The sequence below is a fragment of the Lissotriton vulgaris genome, chromosome 3_2, assembly GCF_964263255.1.
Source record: "Lissotriton vulgaris chromosome 3_2, aLisVul1.2, whole genome shotgun sequence".
In the NCBI taxonomy this organism is placed as follows: Eukaryota; Metazoa; Chordata; class Amphibia; order Caudata; family Salamandridae; genus Lissotriton; species Lissotriton vulgaris.
Window position 1 is genome coordinate 262549122 of NC_141690.1, and position 14495 is coordinate 262563616.

General features: G+C 44.6%; 1 protein-coding gene across 1 annotated transcript in view; it reads left to right on the top strand.

Annotated features, from left to right (window-relative positions):
* LOC147725644 (plasma kallikrein-like) overlaps positions 1 to 14495 on the top strand; it is a 179631-nt gene that overhangs the window by 46720 nt on the left and 118416 nt on the right. The gene's annotated exons all lie outside the window — the stretch shown is intronic.

Below are 14495 nucleotides of genomic sequence, written 5' to 3' on the forward strand. Positions count from 1 at the left end.
ATTTGGTGCCTGCAGTTTGCCTCTGGTCAAATGACTGGGTATAGTTGGTAGTTGGGCTCCGTGTATTCCTCCGAGACAGCCACACGCAATAGGAGCATGAGTGTGACTGAATAGGACATCACTGGCAGGATGGGAGGGAAGAGCTGGACTCAGCCTCAATTACACCTGAATACACTGTGTCATGTCCCACCCAAATGACTGCATACCCCTTGTAGTCAGGAGCCAGAGAAGGATAGCTAGAGCACCTGTAAACATCAAAGGCATGCCTCTAGAAGCTTCTCTGCACTCCAAAGGCAGAACCGGGTATAAAAGAAGGACCTCAGACACCACCACTTCAGTACACTTCTGTACCTATGGATACTCTGCCAGGAAGAAAGACGACTGTTCTGCTGAAGGACTGCCACTGCTCTGCTGGACTCCTGCTTTGCTGTGCTGACCTGCTTCCTGCTACTCTCTTGCCTGGGTGAGAAGGACTAGACCTGCATCACTTGAATCCAAAGTGACTCCAAGGGCTAGTTGGCTGGCCTCCTGTTCTGAAGCCTCAGCAACATAGCAGGGTTCCAGTCATCTTGCAACTGCACCTGGACTCTGCCTTTTATGAATCTGCCCTGCCAAGTGGTGCTTCCCCAGTCCAGCGGAACCGACGCTTCTTCTCTGCTGAGTGGTGCATCTTGAAGCAGAACCGATGCATCTCCTTGGCTGATCAGGCATCCACGAGCAGAACCAATGCATTACAGCTGCTGCATATATTGGGCCAGTTGCAAAGACCCGCATCCCCCCCCACAGATACTCGTATCTTTTGCATCGACCATGCATATCAGCACATTCACAGCTCAGGTTCTTGCATCTCTCGTTGACAGCAGCCTCGACAACGATGTTGGAATCCGCATTGCAGCCTTGCAACTCGTCTGAACCGATGCATTGCCAGCTGTGCACCGCATCCCAGACATCAGACTTCCCATCGCGAGTCTTGTTGACAGGAACATCGATGATTATAAATCAGGACCTCGCACTGCAGCCTCACCACATCCCGGGACGGCGCATCAGTTTAGATGACAGGCACTTCCTCAACCTGAATCACCACAATGCTCTACAACCTTTATTTAAGGTACTCTATTCTGAGTCCCTGTGGCCGGCCCATGCTCCATTGTGGTCTGAACTTGTGACTTTGTCCAAATCCAATGCAACCAGATCTCCCCTAAAGCACTTTGTGCTTTTTGGTGCTATTTAAAATGTAATATCCCCAGTTCTACTAATTAAATTATTGTCATTTTGGTCTTGGTTCATTTATTAAAATCCACTCTATCATTCTAAGTCTGTTAAAGGGTCCTTTTTTTGTGTGTTTCAATGCTTTGCTCTTTGAAGTGTTGCACACAGACTTTACACATTGCCTCTAAGTTAAACCTGACTTCTCTGTGCCGAGCTACCAACTGGGTGGGCACAGATTATCTTGGAGTTTGCTTGTGCGTTACCCTGACAGAGTTATCATTGTTGCTTGACTAGGACTTACACTTCCGTCAACTAACAACACAATTTCCTACACTGGCGTTCAGCAGTAGGATTGAAATTGCGTTTGTGCAGTGCTATACAGTAACTTTTTCTGACACTACCACCCCACATAAATAAATTAACACTAATTTGTTTTGCTTTTTTAAATTCTACCTGATTGACTATTTCTTGCTTTTTCTAAATCCTTTCTCTGAATGTTATATTTGAGACCACACCTGCAAGAAGGGAGTTTGGCTAACATGGATGCCAACACTGTGGTCCAGCTCAAGGAGTTCAGCAGGGAAAGATGAATTCCTGCCAAGAGCACCACCAGGAAGGTGGAGTTGCAAAAGGCGCCAAGGGCATGGGTAGAAACCCACCAAACACTGGTTGAAGCCACAGGAAAGGATAATGATGGGTTGGAGAGACCTGGAGAAGACCACCCTAAGGAGTCATCTGCAGTGGAAGGGGGGTGACTTGCCCCCTAGAATGGAGCCCCCAGGTATGGCAGGGAGTGGTGTCTCTTCCCACAACATGTTACCAGAAGAGCTGATAGAGAGGAGGGAGGAGAGAGAATTCAAACTGCAGATGGTCCAGTTAAGAATGGAGGACAGGAAATTGGCCATAGAGGAGAAAAAGGCTGAAAGGGCCTTGGAAGAGAAAAGACTGCTATTGGCTCATAAGGTAAGTTTGAAGGAGCTGGACATCAAGGCCAGGCAGGCAGAGTCCAGCAGTGATGGTGGGGGTAGTGCGGTGACTAAGAGAGACAAAAAAGTTTTGCATCCCAAGGATCTGGACCCACTTATATGGTGGGGATGATATTGACAAATGGTTTTCTGGCTATGAGGTAGCCATGAGGGTACACATGATCTCAGTAGACCATTAAGGCGGGTTTGTGGAATCAGCCTTCCCGGTAGCAGGACACACATCGAGGTTAGGGACCAAATCATGTGCACGTACATGAAAGCCCTTTTGATTCCCAAGTTTGGACTGATCCCTGAAGAGTACTGCCAAAGGTTCAGGAACACTCAGAAGTTCCCCAACCAGTTCTGGGTAAATTTCGTGGATTTCTCAAGCAAGGCACTGAATGATTGTGGGCAGGGCAGTAAAATGAGTTATTACAATGGGCTGTACAATCTGATAATGAGAGCACATGCTCAGTATTTGTTTTCCAGAGCTGTGCCAGCACATAGTTGACTATTATGAAAAACAGTGGTCCATAGGATTAGGTTTTCACAAAAACAGATACAAATATAGACTCCAATCAGTACTATATCGACTCGTGTTTTCAGTACCCAGCCGGGCCTGAAATTTTATTTCAAATATAAACAAATTTAAAAGACCATCAGAGAGGTCTAATGGAGCCGGGGATCGAAACGCCGTCGACACTTTTCCAAATTCTGTAACTCTCCCATCATGTTGACACTGTTACATGAATTGGTTGTCTGAACTTGCTGTGCGAATATGCTATTGATGCAAGGGACAGTTGGCTCCCATGTTCTTTTTGCCTGATATTCTTTACACTCTTTTTCTTGCTTTTTCCCTACCCCTTAATTCTCTCTGATTGTACTTTTGGATAGGTACAGGCTTGTACCCTACCAACTCTTCCATTAGACCTCTCTGATGGTCTTTTAAATTTGTTTATATTTGAAATAAAATTTCAGGCCTGGCTGGGTACTGAAAACACGAGTCGATATAGTACTGATTGGAGTCTATATTTGTATCTGTTTTTGTGAAAACCTAATCCTATGGACCACTGTTTTTCATAATAATTGACTGCCCAAGGTCCCTAGGTACTGATTGGGTTCCCCTTGTTTTTGTAAAATATAGCACATAGTTGACAGCAAGCTGACTGACATCAGGAATTTTGCTGAGGAGGAGGACCTCTGGGCTACCACCAGGATGTCCAAAACGGTATCTGGGGGGGACTCCCACAAGGGTGGTCAGGGATCCCACCAGAAGAAAGAGCGTGGAGAAAAATGTAAAAATAACAAGGTCTCTAAGGGCCCCCAAAATAATTTCTAATGGAGTAGTGGTAACCAGTATGATCCTAAGAAGAAGGGGTTCTTTGGCAAGCAGACTCGGAGGGGCTTGCACCCCAATGCACAGAGTACTACAAGTATGAGCACTCCAAGGGCAACTCTAAATGTCTCAAGAAAGCACAGCCCCCCTCCACTGGGCAGACACCTGGATTGGTGAGGGTAGCACTCGGAAAGAAGGTAGTCCCAGTTAGCTTTGGGGAGCAGACAGAGGTGACCCTAGTTTCCCTGGGGGATAATGAGATGGCACAAGAAGCGCTTATGAATGCCAAAACTTCCAAGAACAGGCAGTGGGTCACCATCAAAGGGCAATGGGTAGGGGCTCTGAGGGACACTCGAACCAGCAGGACTACTATGAAGTATCAGCTGATGTCCTCAGAGCAGGCCTCTCTAACACATTCCACCAAGTCACAGTTGCCCTCCAAGCATGACAGTCACCTACCAGTGGGTCTGATTCCCTTTGAGTGGGGGACTCTCAGCTACTCAAAATGTAGCTGTGAGCCCTGCCATGCCTGTATATTGGCTGTTAGGCAACAACGTGGAGCACACTATCAGGAGTAGATCAGGTCACATTTGGAGATGATGGGATTGCCTAGGTGGGTCTGTATGACCACACAGTCCATGGCTTCTCTGGAAGAGAGTGAAGAGTGTCTGGAGCCTGGAACAATGGCCAAAACAGATGCCAGGAATGAGAGGGGTAAGGGATGTAGGAAACCAGCTTCTGATGTTCCCATGGTTTGGGTTGACGGGGCACCTAAGGACGATGCCCACGAGTCAACTGAGCAGGACATTGCCACCGAGGATAACCTGCCTTAGCTTGCTGGTTGACAAATTGGGGGCGGGACTACAGGGGATGAATTCTGCAAGACGCAGAAAGAGTGCCCCACTCTAGAGGGCTTGGGATGCAAACTGAGACCCAGACAGCAGGTGGCACCTCTGGAGATCCCCTAATCTATTGGGAGAATGATGTCCTCTATAGCGAGCCTAAGGCTCCTGGATCTGGGGCAGCCGGTGTGCTGGTGGTCCCCTACTGTTACAGAACCTCCCTACTTATTTTGGCTCATGAGATACCCCTGGAAGGATACCTGAAGCAAGACATGACCTTTGCCAGGCTTGACGTCCACTTCTATTGGCTCAGGATGAAGATAGCCTCAGATGCATTCTGTAGCTCTTATCCTAACTGCTAGGCCAGAGGGAAGTCAGGGAAAAAGCTTAACACTCCCTGACTCCATTACCTGCCATTGGCACCCCTATTGTTAGACCTTTGGACACCAAGACAGCCAGGGCCCACATGGGGATTTTTAACTAGGTGTGGTAACCCTAAAGAGATAAGGTATGACAGAAGCAATAACTTCATGTCAGCATACATGAGGTCCTCAAGGGATGAGTGTGGGATAACTTCAAAGTTTTCCACACAGTGTCACTCCCAAACCAACGGTTTTGTGGAGAGATTCAACAAGTCCTTGAAAGTCATGATAATGGCCACATCTGAGCCCATGAGGGATAAGTGGGATGTCCTCCTTGAATGTTTTATCTTTGCCTACAGAGAGGTGCCACAGAAGGGAGTGGGGGTTAGCCTCTTTGAACGCCTCTTTGGCCCACACTCGGGGGACCGCTTAACCTTTTATAAGAGGGGTCAGAGCAAGCTCTCAGGAAACCCCCTCCGTATGTGGTCAGCTGCATGCTAGCCCTCTGCAGCCAAATGCACCAGTTATGGAAAAAGGCAAAATGCAATCTTGAGGCCAGTCAAGAAGTTATGAAACTCTGGTATGACCAGAAGGCCGCTCTTTTAGAGTTTCAGCCTGGCCAGAAGATGTGGGTTATGGAGTCTGTCGAACCCAGAACTCTCCAGGATGGCTTGACATGCCCATATGAGGTGTAGGAGCGGAAGACGGATTCCACCTAACTGGTGGATGTCAAGACTCCTAAACACCCCTTAATAGTGCTCCCCATGAATTGCACCAATCTCCCACTATGAGAGGTTCAAAAGGGTCATGTCCTTGGTGACAGATAAGGGAGTGGAAGAGGACAGTGAGCCTCTCCCTGATCTACAATCCACCCAGGAACTTTATGGGACAGTCAAAGGTGTTACCCTCTTCCCTACACTGACCCCAGGATATCATAGTGACTTTTATCAGTTGCTGGGACAGTTCACTTCTCTGTTCTCCCTCACCCCTGGACTTGCACACCTGTGCGTCCATGATATCGATACTGGAGACAGTCCACCTGTTAAGAACAACATTTACAGGTTATCAGATAAGTTGAAGGTCAGTATCAAGGTGCAAGGCTCCAAGGTAATGTAGCCCTCCAGCAGTCCCAGGTCCAACTATGGATGCCTTTTGGAAGTGGGGGTCCTTGTCCCTCACCGCTGCCACCAAATGTTGAAGGCGGGAGTCCCCGTCCCACACCGCAGTCATCAGGTGTGAGATCCGAACCCCTCGTTTCAACGTTAGGCTAAGTAAGGACACCGTCTGAGATAGCCCTGCTCACCCCCTTAGTAGCTTGGCACGAGCAGCCAGGCTCATCTCCAAGGCACAAGTGTATAGTATGTGCAACCACGCCCACAGCAATCCAATGATATCACCACAAATAGACTCCACATGAGCTTTTATAAAATGACTATACTCTTTATATAAGAAGATATACAATATGACCACATGATACAAAACCAACATATCAGTTCAGTTCAGTAGATCTTTATTTCGATGATTAAAAACCATCATAAAAATACATTATACAAAATACATTAATTACATTTCTGAACCGTACATCAATAAAACAGAAGGTTAAAACATTTAAAACATAGGCAGTATGTGCAACATTACTCAGTCTCTTGTGTTTCTTAATCTTACTGCTATTTTTAAAAAATTTGTAATAGAGCACAAGGTACGCATATCACTAGCCTTTTGCAAAAAAAGTAGGGCAGTCTTAGCTTGATGGAGTTTTGCCTCTTTTAAGATATCAACAAGAAATCTACGATGGGGAGTTTGATAAAAAGAACACAAAAGTACAAAATGAAGGGTGTCCTGCGGAGACCTATTGTCGCAGCCGCAGGCACCCTTCTGCTCAATTGCTAAAGTAAAACCTGCTGGATAGGCTAAAATATTATGTAACAAATTGAGCCTAAAATGACACATTAAAAATCTGTCCTGCTGGTTGTACAATAAAAATAAATAGGGCTCCATGCCCTCCCCATTACTCACTAGACAGTGTGCCACAGCTGATCATTTTGCTGAGTCAGAGCTTAATCTACCCAATTCAAATTTTTCTAATAGCTGTTCCTGCTGGGGTGCTCTGTGGTATCTTCAGGATCCTACGAAGGAATTTGTCTTCCTCTAATTGTAAAGGTCTTCCGTCCCTAAACCCCCAGACCTCTGCACCGTATAGAGCCTTTGCAGTGCTTACAGCTACGTATAGATTCATTACTTGCTCTGGTGACCAGCGACCCAGCATTCGGGCAAGTTGAGTATTGCACCGTTTGCGGAAACCAGCTTTCTGCTCCTTTCCTCAATTAAAAGATCGAACTTTATCTCCCCGTCAAACAAAAGACCCAGGTAGGAGAAAGAGCTCACAGTTTCTAGTATGTGGGACCCTATTTTAAATACAAATTTCCAGCAGGATTTCTTGCCCGCCACCATCACGAAGGATTTGTTCAAATTCACGGACAGATCTAACTTGTCCATGAATTCCACAAATCCATCAATGAGACGTTGTAAACTCAGAGCTGTTCGTGCAAGCAGGACCGCGTCATCTGCGTACAGCAGTACCGGAATATGACGCTTTCCTGCTTTGGGGCAATCCACGTTTAAAGCAACCAGTGTTCTCTCCAAATCATTTATATAAAGAGAAAATAAAAAGGGAGCAAGGATACATCCCTGCCTCACTCCGCTGGTGCACGGGAAGGGATCAGTACTCCCCCCCCCCGTGCTGAAGCGGACCTTGGCAGTGGTGTTCCAATGTAATTCTTTGAGAATATTGATAAGTCCGGGGTCAGTTCCCAAATTACTCGTCATGGTCCAAAGTTTGTTCCTATTTACATTATCAAAGGCCACAGCCAAATCCATAAAGCCCATGTAGAGTGTACCTTTACTAGCTTTTGTATATTTTGCAACTAATAAATAGAGGTTAAGGCATTGATCGCTTGTTGATTTACCCGATCTAAAGCCATATTGGGTATCTGCTATGATGTGGTGCTCTTCTGTCCAGGCCATAAGGCGATTTAAAACCGCCCTGCCCAACAATTTGGCTGACACGTCTATCAACGAAATTGGTCTATAGCATTAAGGGTTGCCCCTGCTCCCTTTTCTTAAAGATAGGGACAATCAATGCTGTAGACCAAGATCACGGAAACCCAGATTTTATAGCTGCATTTAACACCCTTGTCATAATAGGAGCCCAGAGATCGATGTTGCTTAGATAGAGGTCTGGTGGTGGGCCATCAAGTCCCGGTGCTTTGTTACGGGTCAAGCCTTTGATCGCTTGGGTAATTTCTTGAAGTGAAAATTCTGGTTCACCGAGCCGAACCCCATCCCAACCCCCTATAGACACAGTGTCATGGCTGTGATTGTAAAGGCCCTTAAAATGAGCCACCCACTGTTCAGGGAGTATATTATTACTAATCACCGGGGCATTGCTATCTTGAAAGCAGGCTCTATTGATAATTTTCCAAAATTCGTTAAAATCTCTATTCTCCCCAGCCTCCTTCAGGTCCGCCCAGACTTCCGCTTGAAGCGTGGTCTTCCTCTGTTTTACCTTTGTTTTATATATGTTTCTGTAGAGGGCTACTTTCTGTTTGTCCCTAGGTTGGGTTTTAAGGCATAATTTAAAATCTCTCAGTGCTCGGGAACATTCGATATCAAACCATCGTGATTGAGGTCCGTTCGTTTTGGTACCTTTTACTTCCAGTAGTTCATCAACCAGGTTAGTTAAAGACTCGAACACTGAGACCAGCGCACCTCCCTCTACTGAGGGTTCAAGACATTCATGGATCTGTTTTTTGCCTTTTTTTACTAGAGTTCCATAGAACTCCTGGGCATTCATTTTTGACCATCTAAGACGTCTCCCCTGGTCCACTGGTCGCAACTCGATGGCTGCCGGTTTGCTTCTAATGGAGCGACCACTATATATTTATTCCATGATCAGTGGGTTGTGGTCACTGAAGGGACTCCAGTCTATTCTCACCTCCTTAACCTGGTCCTTTGCAAAAGAAGAAATCATCATATAGTCTATAATGGAATGGCATCCCCTACCTTTGAAAGTTGGTGTGAGGGTACCATCCCTACCCGGGGCCACCAAGTCTATTGTGTGTGTTAGAGTGTAAGTACCTAATAACTTCATTAAGGTTGCTCCCTCCTTGTTATGCTCAAAATGTGGCCCACTCTCTACTGGGCATGATGACTAGTCAGCACTTACAGGGAACAATTTTGGGCAAAGATGGCAATTTAAATCACCCATTATCAGGACTATTGGTTCTCCTCCCCCTTTCCTCTGCTTGATCGCATGGTTGAGTCTATTATCTAGTTCCCGGAGTGCTGAGTAATTCCCATCCACTGGCCCTGAGTTATAGATATTAAATATCAGTAACCTCAGCCCTTGTCCTTGGAATTCAACTGCCTGGAGGGTATGCGACGTCCAGGAAGGTTGTGACCATGAGCCTTCTAGGTCCAGATCAACGTACAGGGCTAGCCCTCCCTTACCTCTGCCTGATCTGCCTTCTTTAGCTGGTACGAAAAAACACTTATAACCCTCTATTTGATAAGGGGAGGATTCTACTGCCCATGTTTCCTGGAAGGCTAATATATGGCAGCCGCAGAGGTTTTTCTTCCAATCACCATTTTCGAATTTCCCTGCCAGGCCTGCAATATTCCAGGACAGTAAACTCAAACCTTCACTATGTACTTTTTTTTTTTTTTTTTTAGTTCAAGAAAAGCTTTATTAACCATAAAATGAGGTATCAATACACAATAAAGCAAGGGGACTGAGGGAAAGAAGGGGAAGGAAAGGGAAACAAAGAAAAAGTAATCAGGATGTGCTTACAAGAAATCAAATAGCAAAATACGTATCATGGCAAAGAGAATAAAAATAAAGGGTAAAATAGATATACATCAGAAACAGGTGCAAATGAGGACAAAGCAGATAATATTGCAGAAAAATACCGGAAATGAAAAGGGTATCAGGGGGGTTTGGGAACCTCCTGCTGAGCAGGTCGTGGGCAAAAAGAACGAGTCACACAATTATCCAAATACATTGTAACAGGGAGCCATAGGTCTGCACGCTTGGTTGCTAATTGGGCAGGAAAAACAAAAGCAGTATCGAGCCTATGATTATGGCAAACATTGTACCACCATGCTTTAAAAGAAATGTTAGAAGAAGTCTTCCAATTAACAGTAATCTGCTGGAACGCAACAGCCAAAAGCAAATCAACAATGCGAACATGTAGCGTAGTCCCCTCCCAACAGGGAGAAAGTCTCCCTAGGAAAATATGGGTGTGAGATGAGGGAATACATGTATGAAAAATCAAATCAATTTGAGCCCAAACCTGCAACCAAAACTCATGTACATGTTTACAAAGAAATAGCATATGAAACAGAGTAGCGTGAGGTGCGGAGCAGGACCAGCAAGTGTTTGAGACAGTAGAGAATCTTCTGTTAAGGGTGAAAGGGGTATGGAGTAACCTGTTGTAAATGAAAAATAAGGATTGCGTTAAGGACGCTGCCCTAGATGTTTTGCGAACTTTTGTCCATATCCTGTCCCACAGGGATATTGGCCAGGACACAGCAAGGTCTTGTTCCCATTGCTTCTCCACCTTAGACTTAGAACTAGTAGAGGTATGAGCATGGAGATGCTTGTAAATAATGGAAGCTTTAGGAGTAGTATGTAGGACAGAATGAAGTTGAAGGGTAGGGTCAGGAGAAGTAAAGGAAGGTGATGCCTACATAAGCCGTGTGTAGACCTCCATGACCGCTGTTTTAAGTAGAAGGTATTTGGGGGCAAAGGATGAGGGCAAATCAAAGGAGGAACAGCGAGTGTGAAAAGGCAGAAAGGAAGAGTGTGAGAACAAATGTGAAATCCAGAGCAATCCTCTGGTCCGCCAGGATTTCCAGTAGAAGGGTCTGTTATGAATTAAAAGATAATTGTTATGCCAAATGGTAGACAAGAGAAAATAAGCAATAGTCGTAGGGGTGGAGGATTAGAAGCTAAAAGGAGCTTGACAGTAAATTTATGGATGGGAGTAGGAATCGAGGAGGGTTTACGAGAGAAAGAGATATACTCGGGGAGAGAAAATGGAGAAAGGAAAAGGCGTTCAACTTTAGTCCACAAAGGGCAGGGAGGGATGGGATCTTGGAGCCAAAGGGAAGCTTGGCATAACAAAAAGGTCTTTTGATAGGCAAATTGACTTCACCTTCAGAAGCAGGGCGAATTAGTCTGGCGAGGGACATTCTGGGTTTCTTGGTATGCCATGGGAAAGAGGATACAGTCGAATTAATTTTCCTAAAGAATTTGGCCGGGATAGCAACAGGGATATTAGAAATGGTATAGAGGATTATAGGAGACAACATCATCTTAATGGTGTCGAGGCGACCCCACCAAGACAGATATAAAGGATGCCATCGAGCTGTAAGGTCGGAAGGTTTCTGAGAGCATTTGGTCATACAAAGAGAAATGGTGTCTGAGATGGAGGGAGTGATGTGCAAGCCTAAATATTTAATATGAGAGGGACTCCAGGTGAAATTGGAAGTACTAAAGTCAAGTTTAAAGGTGAATTTCGTCAGGGGCAAAATCTCACACTTGTCATTGTTGAGTTTATAGCCAGAGATTGAGGAATAATTTCGCACTTCCTCCAGGAAAGCGGGGATGGAGTCTGTGGGATTAGAAATGAAGAGCAAAATATCAGAGTCAGCAGTTTGAAAGCCATGGATGTTGGGATTTTGGCGAAGCTTGGACAGAAAGGGCTCTAAAGTGAGATTGAAAAGGAAAGGTGAAAGGGGACAGCCTTGGCGAACACCTCTACCAAGGTCAAAATAAGGGGAGATCTGACCATTCGCATAGACCGCGGCTCATGGGCGAGAGTATAACAATGAGTCTAGGGAAGTGAATTTAAGGCCAAAGCCGAACCATCCAAGAGTATGAAAAAGATATGGCCATTCGACTCTGTCAAACGCCTTCTCAGCATCTAAGGCGATCGCTGCAAGGGGAGTCTGGAGGTGGGATGATTTTGACAATATGTTAAATAAAAGTCTGGTATTGTCAGTAATGTATTGACCCTTGACAAAACCAGACTGCTCTTCGCCTAAGAGATCGGGAAGTAAATGATCCAATCGTATCGCCAATGCCTTAGCAAAAAGTTTGTAGTCAATATTGACAAGGGAAATGGGTCTGTAATTTTTGCAATACTTCACATCTTTTCCCTCTTTAGGTATTAAACAAATATGTGCATCAGAGAAGGTGCCTGAGGAATTACCTAAATCAACAAAGGTGGTGAGGAGAGAATGTAGCTTTGGGATTAACAATTTGGAAAAGTGGAGATAGAATTCAACGGTAAAACCATCTGGTCCAGGGGCTTTATTAAGTTTGAGGCGTTGGAGTGCAGTAATCAATTCCTTCTGTGAAATGTCATTCTCCAGAGAGGAAAGGTCGAGAGGAAAGTGTGCAGGCTTTTGAATATTAGAGAAAAAGTGTTGGAGGAAATGGAGTGAGAGTTGGGTTTCAGAGGTATATAAGGTTTTATAGAAATGGGAGAATTCAGTAAGAATATCGGCGTCTTTATACTGTAAAGTAGAATTGGTGTCATAAATAGATTCAATGTTCAGTCGGTTGTGCTTGACCTTCAAATAATTGGCAAGAATTTTCCCAGCTTTATATCTCCCACCGTAAAACCTAGCACTAGACCTTAGCAAACAGAGGGAGGCATCATTCATTGAATTTTATCTTGGCAGCGACAAGGGCGATCAGACTATCGTTTGAATGGGAGGTGAAGTAGACATGTTCCAATCTCTTAATGTCGCGAAGGAGTTTTTTAGTGTATAGGCGGGCAGTCCTGCGTTTCTTTGCAACATATCCAGTGATAAAGTTGCGGCCTGCTGCCTTAAAAGCATCCCAAATGGTGTGTTTAGGAAGGGAAGGAGTATCATTAAATATGAAATATTCATCAAAAAAGGCAGTGAAGGAAGCAGTAAATTTGGGATCCAGAAGGAGAGAATTGTTGAAGCGCCATCTTTTGGGCCCATTAACCTTAGGAAGCACGTCAACGGTGATGACAACAGGGGCATGGTCCGAGAGTAGAACTGGACCAATTTCAGCAGCGGTGAGTGTTTGAGCAAGAGTATGAGATACAAAAATATAGTCAATTTGTGACTGGGATCGGTGGGAAGGAGAGAAAAAAGTAAACTCCCGCAAGGATGGGTTGCAAAGCCGCCAGGAATCAAGGAGCTTATGTTGGGAAATGGCTTGAGTGAAAAGCTTGTGTGATTTATTGGGGACATAAGTGACATCGGAATTTCTATCAATAAAAGAATCTAGAGGATGATTGCAATCTCCAGCTAAGATAAAATGTTCATCCATGAATAGGGTGATATGTTGAGAAAACTCAGCCCAAAAAAGAGGTTCACCATTAGTGGGGGCATAGACATTAAGGAGGGAGATTGGAACACCTCTAAGCGATAGTCTGACATGTGTCCATCTTCCATTAGTATCTGATTCTTGGGAAACAATTGTGAGAGGGAGAGATCTACGACATAAAATTGCAACACCCTTACGTTTACCATCACCTTGTGAATAAAAAACCTCACCCACCCAGCCTCTCTTAAGTTTTGCTGATTCTACGTCAGAGAGGTGGGTTTCCTGGAGGAATGCAATATCAACATTCAATTTGGCAAGATGTGACAAAATGCGTTGACGCTTAATCGGAGAGTTGATACCCTTAACATTCCACAATACTATGTTCAATGACATATTAAAAACAGTATTTCAGAAAATATATCATAAGCACAATTAGGATAAAAAGTCAAGAATAAGGAAGAACAGAAAGGAAAGATATAAGAAAGAGATGATAAATGTATAGTAAAGATTGGGCAGGGGAGAAGAAAGAGGAGATCAGTGAGAATGGGAGAGAATACAAGCAGAGAGAAGAAAGTATAAATTAAAAGTAGGTGTAAGGAGGTCAGATGGAGAAAAAAGAAGACATGAAAAGAAATACAACCTGAAAAAAGAAGATTATCATCATTGAACAAAAAAGGAAACTGGAGCATGGGAGGAAGGGTAGAAGGCAAGAAAATCGTGGAAGAAAAAAGTTCAGCCATGTCAGAACAAAAAACTGAGAAAGGAAGCAAGCAAAAAACATACCTACAAAGGGAAAAAACGAGAAGGTACCGGGGAGTGTTAGGGCCACACAGGTGAGGCAACACATCCGGGGTCAGCCCAACGGGGAACCAGTGAAACATCTTGAACAGGGAGAACGTCCTGCATGAGCAAGAAGAGAAAGCATGAAGGTAGACAATAAACAAACATTGGAGCTGGAATGAAAGCATCAAAACAGTAATGCATATTAAAAAAGGAACAGTAAAAACACCAAGAGCTCATAAAGATGAGAATAAAACAGATGCAACCATATTGTGAACAGCTAAACAGAGAACAGCTCAGCCGGGAGCAGAGGAAGAAGCTCCAGAAGCATCCATGGCAGAAGTCTTATGAGCGTTAATGAAGCTCTGCAAACGTACTGGATCCTCATAGGTGGTGGTTTTATTGTTATAGGTAACTTTGAACAAACAAGGATGATAAAGGCCATAACGTGCACCCATCAAACGCAGATCATCTCTCAGGTTCAAGAAGGCCTTTCGGCGATTTGCGGTAGCTTTCGCATAATCCTAGGCAAAAAATAAGGTGGATCCGGACCAAGTTAACTTGGGGGCCGCTTTGGCAGCCGCCAAAACCTTTAGGAGATCTGTGTACTGCAGGAAATAAAGTATAACG